Below are 8,638 nucleotides of genomic sequence, written 5' to 3' on the forward strand. Positions count from 1 at the left end.
AAAAAAAAAAAAAAAAAAAAAAAAAAAAAAAAAAAAAAAAAAATGCAATGACAACTATATAGATAGGTAGTCACGGTGCAATTACCACCATTTGACAGACACAGAAACAATACGATGGCCTACCAACTATGCAAGGCTCCAAAAACTGATTCTCAGCAACTCCCAAGCAGAGGCTGCCCCCAGTCAACTCCCCACAGCTTTATGGCTTTGATGTCCCATAGTATGGAATAACTCTGGGCCTAATTCAGGCCACCTACACTGCCACAGCCCTTTCCCCAAATGCTGTATTACAGAGACATTGGCTTTTCCTTGACTGCGGAGACTAGCTTCAGGGCAGGTAAGACTGCACTAGGCAAGAGATCTGAATTGAAAAAGGCCAACAAAAAAGCTCTTTTTTAAGGCTTCTTTGAAGCCAGCAACAGTGCTGTACTTGTGCTGGGGGGTTGGCAGCTTTGTAAGTAGGCTACTGAGAGAGCAGGGGCAGAGCTGGCACTACCCACCTGATAGAATGAATAGAATGATAAAATAGAATGATAAAATGATAGAAAGAATAGCTTACCCCTTTCTAAGGATCAGGGCTTATTGGACACTCCAAAGGAGATAATCTCCAAGTTGAGATGCTTCTGTTGCAGCTGTCAGCCCTTAAATGAGGTCCACTCCTTCCTGTTGTACAGATGAATTGCTTGTACCTGTGCTCCCAGAGCTGGCTACACCCGTTCACCAGTTGCTCAATCAGTAGTTCAGGCCATGACCTAACAGTTCCAATACGAAGCTATATTGCTTTTCATTCTCTGGTAGTTTGTTACAGTGAGGTTTCTTCAGCACACATCATCTCTTCCTCATAAGTTGCCAGTATCATTTTTTCAGTTGGAGTATAGCAGGCTTCAGATTGTCTGCATTTTTGACTCCAAAACCCTAGGGGCTAACCTTAAGTCTCTCCTGTGGCTTTCTGGTACCGCATGAAACTTCCAGCATTTTCCCTTGCTGCAGTGCAGAGCATGGTTTTTACATCTTGTCCTGTCCTCACTGGCTCAAGGGCAACTGCATGAATCTCCTGTTTAATTAGGTCAAAGGCTTGTTTCACTCCATGTGAAATTGTTGTTCTGGGTCACTTGATAGAGAGGGTTTACAATTAAATTTGGAATGCATTCTCCAAAAACCCACAATACCTAAGAAAGCAAAAAGGAAACATAAGCTACTTGATAGGGACATAGCAGTTATTTTGTTGATCACATTCACACAATCTGACCACATCCATCTTGCCATTTCATTCCTTAGAACCGGATTTCCTGTGCAGGTCCCTTGACCTTACTTTGCTTTGTGGCAAAACCATATTTCAGAAGGATTTGGATTACTTTTTTCCCTTTCCCAGAAACTACTTCTGCTGTGTTGCCCCGTATGATGATGTTATCAATATACTGCAGCCATTCAGGAGTTTCTTCCTGTTCCAGTGCAGCATGGATCAGCCCATGGCAAGTGGTAGGGGCTGTTTCCACCCCTGGAGCAGTCAATTTCAGGTGTACTTGATACCCCTCCCAGTGAAAGCAAACTTTGGCCTATAAATCTGCCACTAAAGGGACTGAGAAAAAGCACATTGGCAATCAGTTGCAGCATATCACTTGGCTGCCTTTAACTCCAGTTTGTATTCAAGTTGTACCATGTTGGATACAGCAGCACTGAGTAGTGGCCTGAGTTCATTCAGGCCACGATAATCCACTGTTAGCCTCCACCCTCCCCTGTACTTAGGTATTGGCCATATGGACTGTTAAAGGGTGAACAAGTCTTGCTGATGAGACTGGTAAAGTGCTGAAACAAACTGCCCGGAGAGGTTATGGATGCCCCATCCCTGGAGGTGTTCAAGGCCAGGTTGGATGGGGCCCTGGGCAGCCTGGTCTAGTATTAAATGTGGAGGTTGGTGGCCCTGCCTATGGTAGGGAGGGTTGGAGATTCATGATCCTTGAAGTCTCTTCCAACCTAGGCCGTTCTGTGATTATTCCATAGCCCTCCAATTGATAAACTGCTTATGGATAGGAATCAGGGTCATTTTAGAGACTAGGCAAGGTAGACAGTCGCTTAATGTCCTCCAAGTCAGCTATACCAAAAGCTCACTGGTACCCTTTCAGGTCCTTGAAGTACCCTCTCCTGAGGTAGTCTGTACCAAGGATGCATGGAGCTTCCAGGCCAAGTCACAATGGGGTACTTTTGCCACTCCTTCCCTGTTAGGCTCACTTCAGCTTCCAATACAGTTAGCTCTTGGGATCCCCTGCCGCTCTAGAAATACAGATGGGTTCTGTTCCTTTAGAATTTGATGGCATTAGGTTATAAAATGCACGTGTCCACTAGAGCCTAATACTCCTGTGGTTCTGATGTGCCTAGCAATTGAATCCATACAATCCAATAAACCAGACTGTACCTTTCCTCCAACTGGAGGCAGGGCCCCTCTAGTCCTGGTTATTATATTAATCACTCCCTGAACACTGAACCAAAAGGCTTGTTATCAACCTCAAAAATAAAATCAGTCCATCTTTGCTGGTCTGGTGACTGCCCACTGGAAACAGGAACAGCTATTTTCCTGGAGTGATCCCTTTTCAGCTGTTGTTTGCAGCTCTCATACCCCTGCACCTAGAGTTGAAATGGATTTTCCAACCCACTTCTTCATATCCTCTCTACAGTCACACAGGTAAAACTACAGGTGCCTTGTGGTGTGTATATGTTCCCTCCCTTAATCAGAAAAAGGCTTAATGCTAATGGCTGAATTACTGGAACTCCCAGTACGGTTTCTCCACAGCTGTAACATAGGCCTATAGGGACAAAGAGAGATGACAGAAAAATAGAATGGCTTAGATTGAAAAGGACTACAATAATAATCTAGTTTCAACCCCCCTCCCATGGGCAGGGTCGTCAACCACTAGACCAGGCTGCCCAGAGCCACATCCAGCCTGGCCTTGAATGTCTCCAGGGATGGGGCACCCACAACCTCCTTGGGCAACCTGTTCCATTGCGTCACCACCCTCTGAGTGAAAAACTTCCTCCTAATATCTAACCTAAACCTCCCGTCTGGGTTTAAAACCATTCCCCCTTGTCTTACCGCTACCCACCCTCGTAAACAGTCGATCCCCTCCTGTTTATATGCTCCCTTCAAGTACTGGAAGGCCATAATGAGGTTTCCCCAGAGCCTTCTCTTTCCCTGTCCATCACAGAATCACCCGGGTTGGAAGGGACCTCAAGGATCATGTAGTTCCAACCCCCCTGCCTAGCAGGGCCACCAAACACACACATCAATGCCATCACTCCATCATAGAAGGCCACCACATTGGTCAGGCACGATCTGCCCTTGGTGAAGCCATGCTGGCTGTCTCGGATCACCTCTTTATCTCATGTGCCTTAACATAGCTTCTAGGAGGATCTGCTCCATGATCTTCCCAGGCACAGAGGTGAGACTCACCAGCCTGTAGTTCCCTGGGTCTTCCTTTCTCCCTTTCTTAAAAATGAGAGTAACGTTTCCCTTTTTCCACTCACTGGGGTCTTCACCAGACAGCCATGATTTTTCAAATATGATGGAGAGTGGCTCGGCAACCACATCAGCCATCTCTCTCAAAACCCTAGGATAAATATCATCTGGCCCCATGGACTTACATATGTTCAGTTTCATGAGGAGGTCTCGGACTTGTTCCATTGTTACAGTGGGACGGAATCCTCTCCTCTCACCCACACCTAGAGCTTCAGGCTCCTGGCAGACATGGGAAGGAGCCTGACCACCAGTGAAGACCGAGGCAAAGCACTTATTGAGCACCTCAGCTTTTTCCATGTCTGAGGAAGCCAGTTCTCCATCCTTATTTATCCAGAGGGGGAACACTCTCCTTGATCTGTCTCTTCCTGCTTACGTACCTGTAGAACCCCTTCTTGTTGTTTTTCACATCCCTCACCAAGTTCAGCTCTATCTGTGCCTGGGCTTTCCTAATCTTACTTCTACACATGTGGACAACATCCCTATATTCTTCCCAGGCTACACAACCCTGCTTCTGCTTTCTGTACATTTCCCTCTTTTCCCTCAGTTTAAGCTGCAGGTCCTTGCTCAGCCATGCTGGTTACCCACCTCCTATGCTCGACTTCTGCTGGGGGATGGAAAGCTCTTGCACTCTCTGAAGGGTGTCCCTAAAGAGCTGCCAGCTCTGTTCTGTTCCTATGCCCTCAAGGACACTTTCCCAGGAGATCCCACCCAGCAGTTCCTTGAGCAGCCAGAAGTTTGGTCTCCTGAAGTTCAGGGTCCTGACTCTACTTTTTGCCATGCCTTCATTTCTCCAGATCACAAATTCTACCAGGGCATGGTCACTACAGCCCAGGCTGCCTCTAATCTTAACCTCTCTAATGCTCTCCTCTGCATTGGTGAGCACCAGGTCCAGTAAGGCTTCACCTCAGGTTGGTCCATCTAACACCTGGACCACGAAGTTGTCCTTGACAGACTCCAGGCATCTCCTGGACTGTGTGCCACTTGCTGTGCCGCTATCCCAGCAGATATGCAGGTGGTTGAAATCCCCCATCAAGACAAGAGCCTGCAAGCACAACACCTCCTGCAGTTGAAGCAAGAAGGCCTTGTCATCAGGCTCCCCTGATCAGGTGGCCTATAACAGACCCCAACCACTAGATGCCCCTTACTGAGCCAATCCCTGATTTTCACCCATAAGGTCTCAACCTGGTCATGGGTGTTAGTCAGACACAGCTCTTTGCAATCTATCCAATTCCTAACATAGAGGGCAACTCCCCCTCCCTTCCTACCCTGTCTATCCCTTCTGAAGAGCCTATAGCCTTCAATCAGAGTATTCAATCATGGGATTCGCCACACCATGTTTCCATGATAGCAACCAGATGATAATTTTTCACGGTTTTCAACTCCCCCTACTTATTTCCCATGCTGCGTACATTAGTGTAAAGGCACTTCAGCCGAGCTTTCTGACACACTACCTTTCTAGAGGGGCCCTCCCTCAAATCTCCACAAGAATTCTGAAGTTTTCCCCCACTGCTTTCTAGAGAGACACAAGAAGGTTTCGGACAGGGGGGGTCAGCAACATTACCTCTTCTGAGGACTTCCCAGAAGATCCTACAGGACAGTTCAGAGGCTTATCCCCCCCATCTCCTACAACAACATCCCCAAGCCCTTCTCTATCCCACTGACCTCCACCTGCTTCCCCCATCAAATCTAGTTGAAATTTCTGAGCTACTCGCTCCACCTTAGCGAGCGTTGTTTTATCCCCATCCCCCTTCACACCTAGTTTAAAGCTCTCTCAATGAGTCCTGCCAGCTCCTGGGCTAGGATCCTCTTTTCCCTCAGAGACAGGCGAGACCCGTCTGCAGCCATCAGGCCAGGCACTAAGTAAACCGCCCCATGGTCAAAGAACCCAAAGTTCCTGTGGTGGCACCAACCTTTCAGCCACTTATTCAAAGCCTGTGTTTTCCTAGACTGCTCCGTATCCCTCACCACCCCAGAAGGGAGAAAGGAAAACACCACTTGCGCTCCCACTCCGTCAACCAACTGCCCTAAATCCCTGAAATCCTTTTTGATAGCTTGCAGGTTTCCCTGACTGATTTCATCGCTGCCTACCTGAACTATCAATAGCGGGTAGTAATCAGAGGAGCAAACCAGACCCAGGAGTTTTTTTAGTCACGTCCCTGACACGGGCCCCAGGGAGGCAGCACACCTCAATATGGGACAGATCGACAAACGGGGCCCTCTGTTCCCCTGAGAAGGGAGTTGTACACCACAACTACCCTCCCATCTTTTGTGACAGAGGCAGTCTCAAGGAGTGGGGGTGACCGCCTCACCCTAGGCTCCCTCCAAGGCAGATTCCCTTGCCTCCCCACTCACCTCCCCTTCAATGTCCAGCATCTCAAACATGTTGCTTAGCGGGACCTGGGGGAGCAGGATAGGCAAACAGGGGGTGTGCCTGTGATGGTGAGATAGGACTCTCTTCCGACCCTCTTAATCTGTCAGGTCTGTCTGACTGCAATAAGGCAGGGGGTCCACCAATTTTCAGGGGCTCTACCACTTTTCAGGGGATACCTCCCTGTGTATGGGAACTGCTGAGTCACGGCCTGAACCTCTGATTGATCACCTGAGGTGAGCCATGAGTCAGCCAGAGGAGCACAGGTGAAGGCAATTCACCTGTGCTGCCAGAAGGGGGGGAGCCAGGCTCCACCCCTCCTAGACCTATTTAAGAGCTGGCTACGAGTAAGAAAGGATCTCATCTGGAGATTACCTTCTCTGGTGTTTTGTAGGTGAGCCCAGTATAAGGGTAAGTATTCCATTTATTTTCTTTTGTAATCATTGTCTACTTTACCTACCTCTCTTGATGATATTGTGACTGTAACATCTTGATATCCATTGATGACACACTTGGCAAGCCAGGCAGGCTGAATATACTAAAATTCACATTATGTCTTTTCTTTGGAATTTCTATAAATAGGTCAAGGGGGAAAACAATACTCCTCTAGGAAAAATGATTCCAGGCCAGATCCCAGGATTTGAGGGATTCCCCTATTATGAGTTAGCAGTGATCATTGAAAAATGGGGTCCCTTACACGTTATGGGTAATATCTCCCCATATCGCATGGCGGACTATTTTCAAGGACTTGGCAAGGATGTGCTCATCACTAAAGAAAGATAAATGGCTGCCTCCATGGTGGTATGGCCACTATTAAGTGCCTTAAATCATGTGGATATAAGAAACAATACTTGAGAAACTGAAAATCAGCTTTTGAAAGACCACATTGAAAAGCTGGAGCACGAACTTGGCGTATTAACAGGGAAGAAGCCAATTCTGCATCTTCCCGTAGGCCAAATTCATAACATTTCAATAAATGATGACCAGACTCCTGAATCGACAGACTTCGTTGATCAGGAGAACAAGAAATCCAAATCAGACCTTGAATATCCAATTCTGACCGATCCACTGGAAGTCTGTCCTGTCATAACCAAGAAAACAAAAAAAGTGCAGGACAGACCAGCAGGGGTGCCGCCTGATCAGTGGCCCCCTGCCCAGACTCGTTTACATGTAACGGCCCGGCCATACATGGCAACAGAATTGATGGACTTAGTACAGCGATTTCGGCAGAAGCCTAGAGAAAGTGTGCCAGCTTGGTTATTGAGACTATGGGATTCTGGGGCAGAAAGTGTTTTGGTGAATGGCCCAGAAATAGCCCAGTTGGCCACCATGACCGTCCATCCTGCTCTCAGGCAGAGGTTATATGTGGGTAATCAATATCGTGATGAAAACCATTCCATACTAGAATGGTTAATGGCGGCCTGCCGTATGGTATGGCTGAATAAATCGGACATACCTTTACATACAGGCATGTGGTCCTCCATGGAGGACCTTCAAAATTATATCTGCGAACTGGGTGTAAGAGAAGCTATCTATGAAGACACATTTGATGGCCCTGATATGGTTAAATTTTCAGCAGGGATGAGAGATTTAATTTTACAGCAAGCTCCCTCCCATCTCTACGGCACCCTAGTCTCCATATTAAATCCCCTTGTAGCGTCAGAAGCCGTAGTCCAGCAGGCTGCCCAGTTAGTTGCCGACTTGGGAGAAACAGAATGCCTGCGGACTAGGCGCAATATTAGGTTTTTGGAGGAAGCAGAGGTCCTGCTGGTAAATAAAACCAAAATGCCGGCTACTTGAGCTCCTTGATTGGGACCCATAAGGGTATCCCGAAAACAAATGTTTAGTGATTTAATTCGGGCTGGGGTCCAATTTGCTAAGATCAACCGCCAGTCCAACCATGTCCTTCTCCAGCTCTGGAGACAACTAAAGGACAATCAAAAATTCCAAAACAACCCTAAGAAATCAAGGGTAAGGATTATAGAGAGGGTTCCAACAATTCATGGCGTGACAAGGGATGTTAATCCCCGTAAGGCCTCCAGATGGGACCGGAGGCCCTATGTAGAATTAACGATTTATTGGTCCCGAAAAAATATTCAGGGAGTTATGGCATTGGTAGACATGGGAGCAGAAACATCAATTATGTATGGAGATCCGAGGAAATTTGATAGCGATAGAGTGACGATTGGTGGTTTTGGGGGACAGACTATCAGACTATTCCTGTCACCCAAACGTGGCTAAAATTAGGGGTTGGGCGTCTCCCACCCCAGGAGTACAAGGTGTCTATTGCCCCAGTCCAAGAATACATTCTGGGTATAGATATTCTATGGGGTCTGGCTCTCCAAACAACTGTGGGAGAGTTCAGACTTGGACAGTGGTGTATCAGTATCCAGGCGGTGCAGGCAATATTAAGAGGCCATGTGAAACATGGGCCTGTTTGCCTGCCAAAACCACGCCAGATTACTAATGTTAGACAGTATAGACTCCAGGGTGGGCAAGATGAAATATCGAGAACAGTGCAGGAATTAGAGAAAGTGGGTATTATAAGACCTGCACACAGCCCATATAACTCCCCCCATATGGCCAGTGCCAAAGTTGGATGGCACATGGAGAATGACAGTAGATTACAGAGAATTAAATAAGGTCACGCCGCCTATTCATGCAGCCGTACCCAATATTGCCTCCCTAATGGACACATTGAGTAGGGAGATAAAAACCTATCCTTGTGTCCTAGATCTAGCAAATGCATTCTTTAGTAT

Source organism: Centrocercus urophasianus, unplaced genomic scaffold (genome assembly GCF_019232065.1).
Source record: "Centrocercus urophasianus isolate 14NV4802_14NV808 unplaced genomic scaffold, USGS_Curo_1.0 seq_862, whole genome shotgun sequence".
Classification (NCBI taxonomy): domain Eukaryota; kingdom Metazoa; phylum Chordata; class Aves; order Galliformes; family Phasianidae; genus Centrocercus; species Centrocercus urophasianus.